Source organism: Mustelus asterias, chromosome 6 (assembly GCF_964213995.1).
Source record: "Mustelus asterias chromosome 6, sMusAst1.hap1.1, whole genome shotgun sequence".
NCBI lineage: Eukaryota > Metazoa > Chordata > Chondrichthyes > Carcharhiniformes > Triakidae > Mustelus > Mustelus asterias.
The window spans coordinates 106,155,983-106,168,891 of record NC_135806.1 but is presented as its reverse complement, the minus strand read 5'-3'; the positions used below and the strand labels follow the sequence as shown (position 1 = coordinate 106,168,891).

At 45.7% G+C, this 12,909-nt stretch overlaps 1 protein-coding gene across 5 annotated transcripts in view; it reads right to left on the bottom strand.

The window, feature by feature from the left end:
• The window catches only part of LOC144495034 (uncharacterized), a 166,769-nt gene that overhangs the window by 120,887 nt on the left and 32,973 nt on the right, over positions 1-12,909 (bottom strand). The gene's annotated exons all lie outside the window — the stretch shown is intronic.

Genomic DNA, 12,909 nt, shown 5'->3' with positions numbered 1-12,909 from the left:
AGCTATGAACATGTACCCCTAGATCTCTTTGTTCTGTAACTCTCCCCAACGCCCTACCATTAACTGAGTAAGTCCTGCCCTGGTTCAATCTACCAAAATGCATCACCTCGCATTTATCTAAATTAAACTCCATCTGCCATTCGTCAGCCCCACTGGCCCAATTGATCAAGATTGGGCCAGTGGGCTGATCCAATCTCATGGCATGGTGGCACAGTGTATAGCACTGCTGCCTCACAGCACCAGGTATGTTCTCCTTTACGCTTTCTGAAGTCGATGACAATCTCCTTAGTTTTGTTGACATTGGGGGAGATGTTATTGTTGCCACACCAGTTCACCAGATTCTCTATCTCATTCCTGTATTCTGTCTCGTCATTGTTTAAGATCTGACCCACTACAGTGGTGTCATCAGCAAACTTGATAATCGATTCCCGGCTTGGGTCACTGTTTATGTGGAATTTGCACATTCTCCCCGTGTCCAGGTGGGTTTCCTCCATAAGACCATAAGACCATAAGACATAGGAGCGGAAGTAAGGCCATTCGGCCCATCGAGTCCACTCCACCATTCAATCATGGTTGATTTCAACTCCATTTACCCGCTCTCTCCCCATAGCCCTTAATTCCTCGAGAAATCAAGAATTTATCAATTTCTGTCTTGAAGACGCTCAACGTCTCGGCCTCCACAGCCCTCTGTGGCAATGAATTCCACAGACCCACCACTCTCTGGCTGAAGAAATTTCTCCTCATCTCTGTTCTAAAGTGACTCCCTTTTATTCTAAGGCTGTGCCCCCGCGTCCTAGTCTCCCCTGTTAATGGAAACAACTTCCCTACGTCCATCCTATCTAAGCCGTTCATTATCTTGTAAGTTTCTATCAGATCTCCCCTCAACCTCCTAAACTCCAATGAATATAATCCCACGATCCTCAGACGTTCATCGTATGTCAGGCCTACCATTCCTGGGATCATCCGTGTGAATCTCCGCTGGACCCGCTCCAGTGCCAGTATGTCCTTCCTGAGGTGTGGGGCCCAAAATTGCTCACAGTACTCCAAATGGGGCCTAACCAGTGCTTTATAAAGCCTCAGAAGTACATCCCTGCTTTTGTATTCCAAGCCTCTTGAGATAAATGACAACATTACATTTGCTTTCTTAATTACGGACTCAACCTGCAAGTTTACCTTTAGAGAATCCTGGACTAGGACTCCCAAGTCCCTTTGCACTTTAGCATTATGAATTTTGTCACCGTTTAGAAAATAGTCCATGCCTCTATTCTTTTTTCCAAAGTGTACGACCTCGCACTTGCCCACGTTGAATTTCATCAGCCACTTCTTGGACCACTCTCCTAAACTGTCTAAATCTTTCTGCAGCCTCCCCACCTCCTCAATACTACCTGCCCCTCCACCTATCTTTGTATCATCGGCAAACTTGGCCAGAATGCTCCCAGTCCCGTCATCTAGATCGTTAATATATAAAGAGAACAGCTGTGGCCCCAACACTGAACCCTGCGGGACACCACTTGTCACCGGTTGCCATTCTGAGAAAGAACCTTTTATCCCAACTCTCTGCCTTCTGTCTGACAGCCAATCGTCAATCCATGTTAGTACCTTGCCTCGAATACCATGGGCCCTTATTTTACTCAGCAGTCTCCCGTGAGGCACCTTGTGCTTTGGTTTCCTCCTACAGTCCGAAGATGTGCAGGTTAGGTGCATTGGCCATGCTAAATTGCCCCTTAGTGTCCTTTTCTGATTTGATTAGATTTATTATTGTCACATGTATTAACATAGTGAAAAGTATTGTTTCTTGCGTGCTATACAGACAAAGCATACCATTCATAGAGAAGAAAATGAGAGAGTGCAGAATGTAGTGTTACAGTCATAGCTAGGGTGTAGAGAAAGATCAACTTAATGCAAGGTAAGTCCATTCAAAAGTGTGACAGCAGCAGGGAAGAAGCTGTTCTTGAGTCGGTTGGCACGTGACCTCAGACTTTTGTATCTTTTTCCCGAAGGAAAAAGGTGGAAGAGAGAATGTCCAGAGTGCGTGGGGTCCTTAATTACGCTGGCTGCTTTGCCGAGGCAGCGGGAAGTGTAGACAGAATCAATAGATGGGAGGCTGGTTTGTGAGATGGATTGGGCTACATTCACGACCTTTTGTAGTTTCTTGTGGCCTTGGGCAGAGCAGGAGCCATACCAAGCTAGCTGTGATACAACCAGAAAGAATGCTTTCTACGGTGCATCTGTAAAGGTTGGTGAGAAACATAGCCGACATGCCAAATTTCCTTATGCTTCTGAGAAAGTAGAGGCATTAGTGGGCTTTCTTAACTATAGTGTCAGCATGGGGGGACCAGGACAGGTTGTTGGTGATCTGGACACCTAAAAACTTGAAGCTCCCGAACTTTCTACTTTGTCCCCGTTGATGTAGACAGGGGCATGTTCTCCTTTACGCTTTCTGAAGTCGATGACAATCTCCTTCATTTTGTTGACATTGGGGGAGAGATTATTGTTGCCGCACCAGTTCACCAGATTCCCTATCTCATTCCTGTATTCCGTCTCGTCATTGTTTAAGATCTGACCCACTACAGTGGTGTCATCAGCAAACTTGAAAATCGAATTGGAAGGGAATTTGGCCACAGTCAGAGGTGTACAAGCAGTATAATAGGGGGCTGAGAACACAGCCTTATGGGGCACCGGTGTTGAGGATTATTGTGGAGGAGGTGTTGTTGCCTATCCTTACTGATTATGGTCTGTGAGTTAGGTGTTCCAGGGTTGAGTGCAGGGCCAAGGAAATGGCGTCTGCTGTGGACCTGTTGCGGCAGTAGGCAAACTGTAATGGATCCAGGTAGTCTGGTAGGCTGGAATTGATTCGTGCCATGACTTACCTTTCGAAGCACTTCATAATGATGGATGTCAGCCACCGGCTGATAGTCATTAAGGCATACTGCTTGGTTTTCCTTAGGTACCGGGTTGATGGTCGTCTTCTTGAAGCAGATAGGGACCTCAGATTGTTGTAAAGAGAGGTTGAAGATGTCTGTGAATACCTCCGCCAGCTGATCCGCGCAGGATCTGAGTGCACAACCGGGTACCCGATCCGGGCCAGTTGCTTTCCGTGGGTTGACCTTCAAGAAAGCTGCTCTGACATCTGCAGTGGTGACCCCAGATACAGGTTCATCCAGGGTTTCCAGGGTGGAGGGCCATGCTCTCGCTGACCTCTTGCTCAAAACGGGCATAGAATGCACTGAGCTCATCAGGGAGGGGTGCGCCGGAGCTGGCGATTTTACATGCCTTCATCTTCATCTTGTCCTGGGATGTGTAGGTTAGAGGGATTAGCGGAGCAATATGTGGGGCTATGGCAATAGGGCCTGGGTGGGATTGTTGTCGGTGTAGACTTGATGGGCCGAATGGCTCCTTCTGCACTGTAGGGTTCTATGATTCAATGACCAAGGGACTCTGAAGAAACAGGTCAGTGTAAAGGGCAATGATTCTTGACTTGTGGGGTCTTGGTTGTAAATAAATAGTTCTTAAGAAAAGCTTAATACAGTATATGTCCAAGTCAGTGTAAGAGGAACATCATTCAGCCCGAAACCAACACGAAGCATAGGACAATAATCCAAACCATTTATGATTTTGATCACCTGTTTTACATCTCCCCAAAAATCTCTGCTCTAACCTTAGTTTGGCTAATCTCTCCCACTTAACTGAATCCTGGTACCATTCTGGTAAGTTACTTCTGCCCTTGCAGCCTTCTTCAAAGTGTTCAGAATTGGACACTATTATAACTGAGACCTAACCTTCATTTTATACAAGTTTAGCAGAGCTGCCTTGATTTGGTACTTGAATTTTCGACATATAAAGTCACGATTCCCTATGTATTTTAATACCCTTATTGAACTCTTGCCACCTTTAGAGTTTTGTGTAATCCCCCTCGATCTCTGTCCCTGTACCGCCTTTAAAACTGTGTCATTCATTTACATTGTCTCTCCTCAATCTGATTTCCATAATGCATCACTTTGTTAACTTGTATCTCCCAGTCTATGTCTTAATGAAGTCTGCTACAAGCATCTTCACTCTTTACTGCATTTGGGAGTTTCATGTCATCTGTAAACTTTGTAACAGTGACATGGACTTGGGGGAATACAAGCATAAATACATCAAAAAGAGAGAAGTGGCCGTAAAACTGACCCAAGGGATACCATTGCACATTTCCCTCTGGTTGGCAAAACAATCATCCACCACCACTCTCTGATTGCTGTACCTTAGCCAGTTTTGTATCCACTATCCTTTTAATGCAACTGACTCTAATCTTCCATTATGTGATACTGTGGCACTTAGTCAAATATCTTTTGAAAGTTCATATACATAATATCAACTGCACTACTCTCATCAATACTCACCATCACCTCAAAAAACCTAATAAAGTGGGACTCACTGGGTAGCTCTTTCAACGAGCTGGCACAGACATGATGGGACAAATGGCCTCTTTCCTTGCTGTATCATTCTATGATAATTATTTGCAGACTGGGTCATCACGTTACTCCAGCATGACGTGGTCATGTGGAACGTCACAGGGATGAAGTTTGGTAGGATTACCCGGGACCTCGGGCAGAGCAGGTGTGTTAATGAGAGTTCGTATGCTTAGTTAATAAATCTCCCGTTTGTTGAAAGCTCCTTGCGCAGCTGTTGATTTAATGGACCACACAGAACTACATGGTGAAAGGATTGGCAATATGGCACAGGGACTTGGAAACTCGGGAGTCTGCACGTTCTTCTCATGTCTGAATGCGTTTCCTCCGGATGCTCCGGTTTCCTCCCACTGTCCAAAGATGTGCATGTTAGGTGGATTGGCCATGTTAAATTGCCCCTTAGTGTCAGGGAGATTAGCAGGGTAAATACATGGGGTTATATAGGGATAGGGGCTGGGTGGGATTGTGGTCGGTGCAGGCTCAATGGGCCGAATGGCCTCCTTCCGCACTGTAGGGATTCTATGAAACATTGACCCGAATGTCTTTGATGAGAAGGTGGTGGACAATTGAGACAGATTCAAGCAGGAATGGATCACCTTCTGGGGGGCCGCGCTGTCTGAAAAAAGCCAAAATAATGTACAAGCCTAAACTCTGCTGAACCTAACAGGTCCAAAGGTCAGATTTCTTAAATTCGATTCAGAAAAGCATAAAGAGGACCCTGTAGTTATTCTACAGAAATTCAAAAAATATGCTCCCCACTTTTAGACTGCCACATATTCCATTCTACTAATCAGAACTCATTTGAATCAATCCAGCCCTGCGTGGGCACACTGAAGGTCTTAGCAGTAATATATGCATTTGGAGCATTTACTGACAATTGCATTGGAGATTGGTTTGTAGGGGGAGAGAAAACAATGGATTCCGAAAATAGTTTAGTTTATTTATTATTGTCACAAGTAACCTTACATTAACACTGCAATGAGATTACTGTGAAAATCCCCTAGTCGCCACACTCCAGCGCCTGTTCGGGTACACTGAGGGAGAATTTAGCATGGCCAATGCATCTAACCAGCACTTTCGGACTGTGGGAGGAAACTGGAGCATCCGGAGGAAACCCACGCAGACACAGGGAGAACGTGCAGACTCCGCACAGACAGTAACCCAAGCCGGGAATCGAACCCGGGTCCCTGGCGCTGTGAGGCGGCAGTGCTAACCACTGTGCCACTGAAACAGAAGGTCCTGACTTTACAATCTGCTTTCGAAATGTGTATTTTAAGTGAACAGGCCAAGAGATCGAAGAGAAAATCCAGATGGGAAACAGCACAGTTTTGGAGGGAAGCAGTAGTGTGTTCAGTACAGGGGGAGCTCTGCATTAACTGCAGCAGCCTGCAGCAGTGTGTACAATTGATGAACAATCTGAAACGCTGCATGAAGATTTTCAGTGAAAAACTGCACCACTTCATCAGGACACTGATGCATTTTCAGTTTGAGGGTGCCCTGCACCAACTGAACGACCAGCACCCACCAATAGGGCACAATGCTTCACCTTTGGAAAAAAGTGCAATCACTTTGACAAGCGGAATCATTTTGCCAAATACCACAGATCCAAACGATTGCAGTCTCTCTCTGATGCCAACAGTACCTCGACCAGTCGCTTTCCCAGGGATAGGTGTTTAACTAGGATCAGTGAGTTACAGTGCCATCTGAATAAAATGACTAAAGCACCAGCAACGCAATCAACCATGCTAGATTGTGAAATATAGTAGAATCAGCCACTCAATAAAGGAGAAATATTCACTGCAGAAATCTCAACCAGTGCCAAGTTAAAGGACATGACCAACACAGGGGCAAAGTGCAATGTTCTATGGAGAAACAAACTGTGAGTAATAGAGATGGAGACAACACTGGGTGCCAACCAGCAATCCGACTGACAGTGCACAGGCAATCACCACTAAAGGCATGGCCATACTTGGCTGCGTACAGAGTAACTTCAACTCCCACATTGTAGCACAAAATCTCAAACCACTATTCAGACTCTGGAGCTGCATCGCTTCAGGGGTCATTCAACTTGGCCCAGAATTCCACACTGTACAACTTCAAAGCCCAGAGGCGTCAAGGTACAAAGACATTTATGACGGTCAGACAATTGCCAAGCTACTGGTTACATACCGTATGAGATTAGATGGCTCGGTCACATCAACAATACGCGCGCCAAGGAGGATACCGATTGCAATGAGCAAAAGATCATCAACAAGCTGTGTTGAATGGCAGAAATGGGCGCAAATACCCCAGTGGAAGAGGCGGCAGAATGGGTTTCGGCAATGGTAACCGCGGTGAAGAAAGATGGTAGGGTCAGGATATGTATCGACCTTGTGTGTTAGGGGCGGCAAGGTGGCACAGTGGTTAGTACTGTTGCCTCACAGCGCCAGGGACCCGGGTTCGATTCCCGGCTTGGGTCACTGTCTGTGTGGAGTCTGCACTTTCTCCCCGTGTCTGCGTGGGTTTCCTCCGGGTGCTCCGGTTTTTACCACAGTCCAAAAGATGTGCTGGTTAGGTGCATTGGCCATGCTAAATTCTCCTTCAGTGTACCCGAACAGGCGCTGGAGTGTGGCAACTAGTAACTTCATTTTAATTTACTCAGGCCACATCACCCCAAGCAGACATCAAAACAGGTCATCCCGTACGTTCTGCAAGCAAGAGTATTTAGTGTGTTAGATGCGAAATGCGGATTTTCATGTCCCCGATAGGCAGATACCATTTTCTCCAAGTGCCATATGGTATCTCTACCAGCAGTGAGGTTTCTCCGCGCTGCATGGAACAGCCCTTTGCAGATCAACCATGTGAAATCATGGTTGTTGACATCCTGATCTGGGGCTGTACTGTAGCTGAACATGATGTGCACCTTCCTTGTGTCCTAAACAAAGTCAGAAGTTTCAAACTGAAGCTCAGCCTTGCAAAGTGCCAATTCAGGGTCAATCAGGTGCAGTATGTGGGCCGCCAGCTGAGAGACCTGATACAGAGAAGACTCCGACCAAACGCCACTCGTATGGTCCAGTTAATAAGTATGCTTTACAGCATTTCTTGGGTATGACAGGTTACCTCTCAAAATTCATTCCTTGCTACAGTCAAATCACTGGACCACTTTGTCAAATCCTTCATCGGAACATCAAATTGTGTTGGCAAGAACACCACACAGTTACTGTGAAAATCCCCTAGTCGCCACACTCCAGCACCTGTTCGGGTACACAGAGAGAATTTAGCATGGACAATGCACCTAATCAGCACGTCTTTTGGACTGTGGGAGGAAAATGGAGCACCCGGAGGAAATCCACGCAGACACGGGGAGAATGCCCAAACTCCACACAGACAGTTGAGAAGTATTGTATCGTAATTCATTTTTTAAATGCTTAATAAATGTTTTTTTCTTTTGTTAAAACTAATTAGCGGTCTGGTGACTATTCCTCCACGTTTTAAGAAAAAGTAAAAGTTATGAGGGTGAATTTTCCTGTAGGGCCCGCCACAGGAATCGTAGCAGGCGAGAGGCAGACCATGGAAAAGTCCACTGACCTCGGGTGTGATTTTCCAATTTTGAGGCGAGCGTGGCCAGAAAATCCCGCCCACAGTCTTTTGAGCCAGGGTTCCATTCTGGAATCTTCCAATTATAACATCAACTGGGATTGTAACATTGTCTATACATGTTCCGGACACTTGAGCAGGCCTAACACGCGATATCAGGATTTAATCACATTTTAAACTGTCTCGACTGACCTAAGCCATTCTGTCCTTTTCCTTTTGCCGTTCCCCCAAATTAGCTTGTCTATGCACCAACTGAAAGACCGAATTGGTGTTCCATTGCTTGTACAGACTGTTGTACACTTCTGTATATTTGTCATTCTGTTTGCGCATGCTTGGTTTTAGATAGTTAAATGCGTACACTGTCACATCTCACACCGCCAGGGACCCAAACCAAATGGGGAAGATGGGTCGTCATGTGACTAGCTGATGACGTGGTCACATGGAGTGTCAGGGGGGTGAGGATTGGCAGGATTACCTGGGAAGAGTAGGTGTGTTAATGAGAGTTTGTATGTTTAATTAATAAATCTCCTGTTTGTTTAAAGTTCCTTATAAAATCATTGATTTAACAGACCATGCAGAACTAAAAAAGTTAAGAGTGCTTTTACCTTAATAAAATTAAAAATCAGTACCTCAGTCATGCCTTGGACCTCCACAGGATGATTTCTATTTTGGTATGTAATTGGCACCATCCTTCCTTTGACAGCTTTTTAGTTTGTAAGTGTATAAAAGGTGTTAATATTCCCATTTATGTTATTTGCTAGTTATTCTCATACACTCTCAATGCTCTTCTTCCTTCCTTTTGCAGTTCTCCTCTGCACTTTTTTTCAGTTTGGTTCTACACTCAATTCTGAACCTAATTTTTGTCATAAGACTGCTATCTTTGTTTCATTTTAATCTGGAAATCTTTCGTCATAAAGAGAACTCTTCACTTTGGATGCTCTTCCTTTCCTCATGGTGGGAATGCGTTGAGTCTGTACCCAAAAGTGTCTGCTCTTTAAAGCTTCCTGTTGCTCACTTATTGTTTTACTTCAGATTTCAAAACACAAGAGCTGGCTTCAACTTATCCTTTTACAGAGGAATGTACAGCAATGTCATTTTTTCACCACTGGCTGATCTCAAATGGCAAATTTGACAAATAGAACATAGAACAGTACAGCACAGAACAGGCCCTTCGGCCCACGATGTTGTGCTGAGCTTTATCTGAAACCAAGATCAAGCTATCCCACTCCCTACCATCCTGGTGTGCTCCATGTGCCTATCCAATAACCGCTTAAATGTTCCTAAAGTGTCTGACTCCACTATCACTGCAGGCAGTCCATTCCACACCCCAACCACTCTCTGCGTAAAGAACCTACCTCTGATATCCGTCCTATATCTCCCACCACGAACCCTATAGTTATGCCCCCTTGTAATAGCTCCATCCACCCGAGGAAATAGTCTTTGAACGTTCACTCTATCTATCCCCTTCATCATTTTATAAACCTCTATTAAGTCTCCCCTCAGCCTCCTCCGCTCCAGAGAGAACAGCCCAAGCTCCCTCAACCTTTCCTCATAAGACCTACCCTCCAAACCAGGCAGCATCCTGGTAAATCTCCTCTGCACTCTTTCCAGCGCTTCCACATCCTTCTTATAGTGAGGTGACCAGAACTGCACACAATATTCCAAATGTGGTCTCACCAAGGTCCTGTACAGTTGCAGCATAACCCCACGGCTCTTAAACTCCAACCCCCTGTTAATAAAAGCTAACACACTATAGGCCTTCTTCACAGCTCTATCCACTTGAGTGGCAACCTTTCGAGATCTGTGGATATGAACCCCAAGATCTCTCTGTTCCTCCACAGTCTTCAGAACCCTACCTTTGACCCTGTAATCCACATTTAAATTAGTCCTACCAAAATGAATCACCTCACATTTATCAGGGTTAAACTCCATTTGCCATTTTTCAGCCCAGCTTTGCATCCTATCTATGTCGCTTTGCAGCCTACACCAGCCCTCCACCTCATCCACTACTCCACCAATCTTGGTGTCATCAGCAAATTTACTGATCCACCCTTCAGCCCCCTCCTCTAAGTCATTAATAAAAATCACAAAGAGCAGAGGACCAAGCACTGATCCCTGTGGCACTCCGCTAGCAACCTGCCTCCAATCCGAAAATTTTCCATCCACCACCACCCTCTGTCTTCGATCAGACAGCCAGTTACCTATCCAATCGGCCAACTTTCCCTCTATCCCAAACCTCCTCACTTTCATCATAAGCTGACCATGGGGGACCTTATCAAACGCCTTACTAAAATCCTTGTATATGACATCAACTGCCCTACCTTCATCAACACACTTAGTTACCTCCTCAAAAAATTCTATCAAATTTGTGAGGCACGACTTGCCCTTCACGAATCCGTGCTGACTATTCCAGATTAATCCGCATCTTTCTAAATGGTCATAAATCCCATCCCTAAGGACCTTTTCCATTAATTTACCAACCACCGAAGTAAGACTAACTGGTCTATAATTACCAGGGTCATTTCTATTCCCTTTCTTAAACAGAGGAACAACATTTGCCATTCTCCAGTCCTCTGGCACCATCCCCGTGGACAGGGAGGACCCAAAGATCAAAGCCAAAGGCTCTGCAATCTCATCCCTTGCCTCCCAAAGAATCCTAGGATATATTTCATCAGGCCCAGGGGACTTATCGACCTTCAGTTTATTCAAAACTGCCAGTACATCCTCCCTCCGAACATCTATTTCCTCCAGCCTATTAGCCTGTAACACCTTCTCTTCCTCAAAAACATGGCCCCGCTCCTTGGTGAACACTGAAGAAAAGTATTCATTCATCACCTCGCCTATCTCTACTGACTCCATACACAAGTTCCCACTACTGTCCTTGACCGGCCCTAACCTCACCCTGGCCATTCTTTTATTCCTCACATAAGAGTAAAAAGCCTTGGGGTTTTCCTTGATCCGACCCGCCAAGGACTTCTCATGTCCCCTCCTAGCTCTCCTAAGCCCCTTTTTCAGCTCGTTCCTTACTAACTTGTAACCCTCAATCGAGCTATCTGAACCTTGTTTCCTCATCCCTACATAAGCTTCCCTCTTCCTTTTCACAAGACATTCCACCTCTTTCGTGAACCATGGTTCCCTCACTCAGTCATTTCCTCCCTGCCTGACAGGGACATACCTATCAAAGACACCCAGTATTTGTTCCTTGAAAAAGTTCCACTTTTCATTAGTGCCTTTCCCTGACAGTTTCTGTTCCCAACTTATGCCCCCTAATTCTTGCCTAATCGCATCATAATTACCTCTCCCCCAATTGTAAACCTTGCCCTGCTGTACGGCCCTATCCCTCTCCATTGCAATAACAAAAGACACCGAATTGTGGTCACTATCTCCAAAGTGCTCTCCCACAACCAAATCTAACACTTGGCCCGGTTCATTTCCCAGTACCAAATCCAAGGTGGCCTCACCTCTTGTTGGCCTATCCACATATTGTGTCAGGAAACCCTCCTGCACACACTGCACAAAAACTGCCCCATCCGAACTATTTGACCTACAAAGGTTCCAATCAATATTTGGAAAGTTAAAGCCCCCATGACAACTACCCTGTGACCCCCACACATATCCATAATCTGCTTAGTAATTTCTTCCTCCACGTCTCTATTACTATTTGGGGGCCTATAGTTAAACCCCTAACAACGTGACCGCTCCTTTCCTATTTCTAACCTCAGCCCATATTACCTCAGTGTGCAGATGCCCCTCGAAGTGCCTTTCCGCAGCCGTCAAACTATCCTTGATTAACAATGTTACTCCTCCACCTCTTTTACCAGCTTCCCTACACTTACTGAAACATCTATACCCTGGAACGTCCAACAACCATTCCTGTCCTTGTTCTACCCACGCCCCAAGTTCATCTACCTTGTTCCGGACGCTCCTTGCATTGAAGTAGACACACTTCAACCCCCTTCCTGTCTACCGGTACCCACCCTTGACCCTGATACCTTCCCCAATACCTCACCACCCTCAACACTGACTTCTGGACTACAACTCCTTTTCCCACTCCCCTGACAAATTAGTTTAAACCCCCCTGAAGAGCCGTATCAAATTTCCCTCCCAGGATATTGGTGCTCCTCTGGTTCAGGTGCACCCCGTCCTGTTTGTAGAGGTCCCACCTTCCCCAGAATGTGTTCCAATTATCCACGTATCTGAAACCCTCCCTCCTACACCATCCCTGCAACCACATGTTTAACTGCACTCTCTCCCTGTTCCTCAACTCGCTATCACAAATGGCACCTTGATCCTTTCAACTTATTCTCCTCCGGTTGAGTACTTTCACATTCAATTTTTCCTTATTCTTTTCCACAGCTCCTCTAAATCTAAAGATATTGTGATCACCTTTTCCAAAGGCTCTCCCACTGAAACAGGCTTTCAGCCGCCATACTTCACTCCCCAGAGCTAGAGTAAGAGGGCGGAAGCTTCCATTCTGGAGCCTGAGTCCAGTGGTGGGCAGGGAAGTCAGAGTGATTTCCATTGAACGGATCTAGGATCTAGAGAGAATATAGCTCTGGCATGATGGAAAGAATTTCTGCATTATGCCTTGTCAGCCATGACCATTTAGCCGGTATTATGGATGTTTGAAATGTGTACCTACTAGCTACCCAGCTGCTGTGCACCTTGAATGAATTCACCTCCATCCCTTTTTTCATGCTTCTGTCAAGAACAGGTGGCCATATCTACACAACTCTCGCAGGAATGGGCTCCATGAGTCATACAGCTATGCTCCTTTAATGGGCACTTCAACCTCAAGACCAGTACTCAGCTGAGCCTGGTTCTCCATGGCTTTGGTGAGCAATTCATCGGGTGCCCCCTTCACACAGTCCAAAAGAGGGGT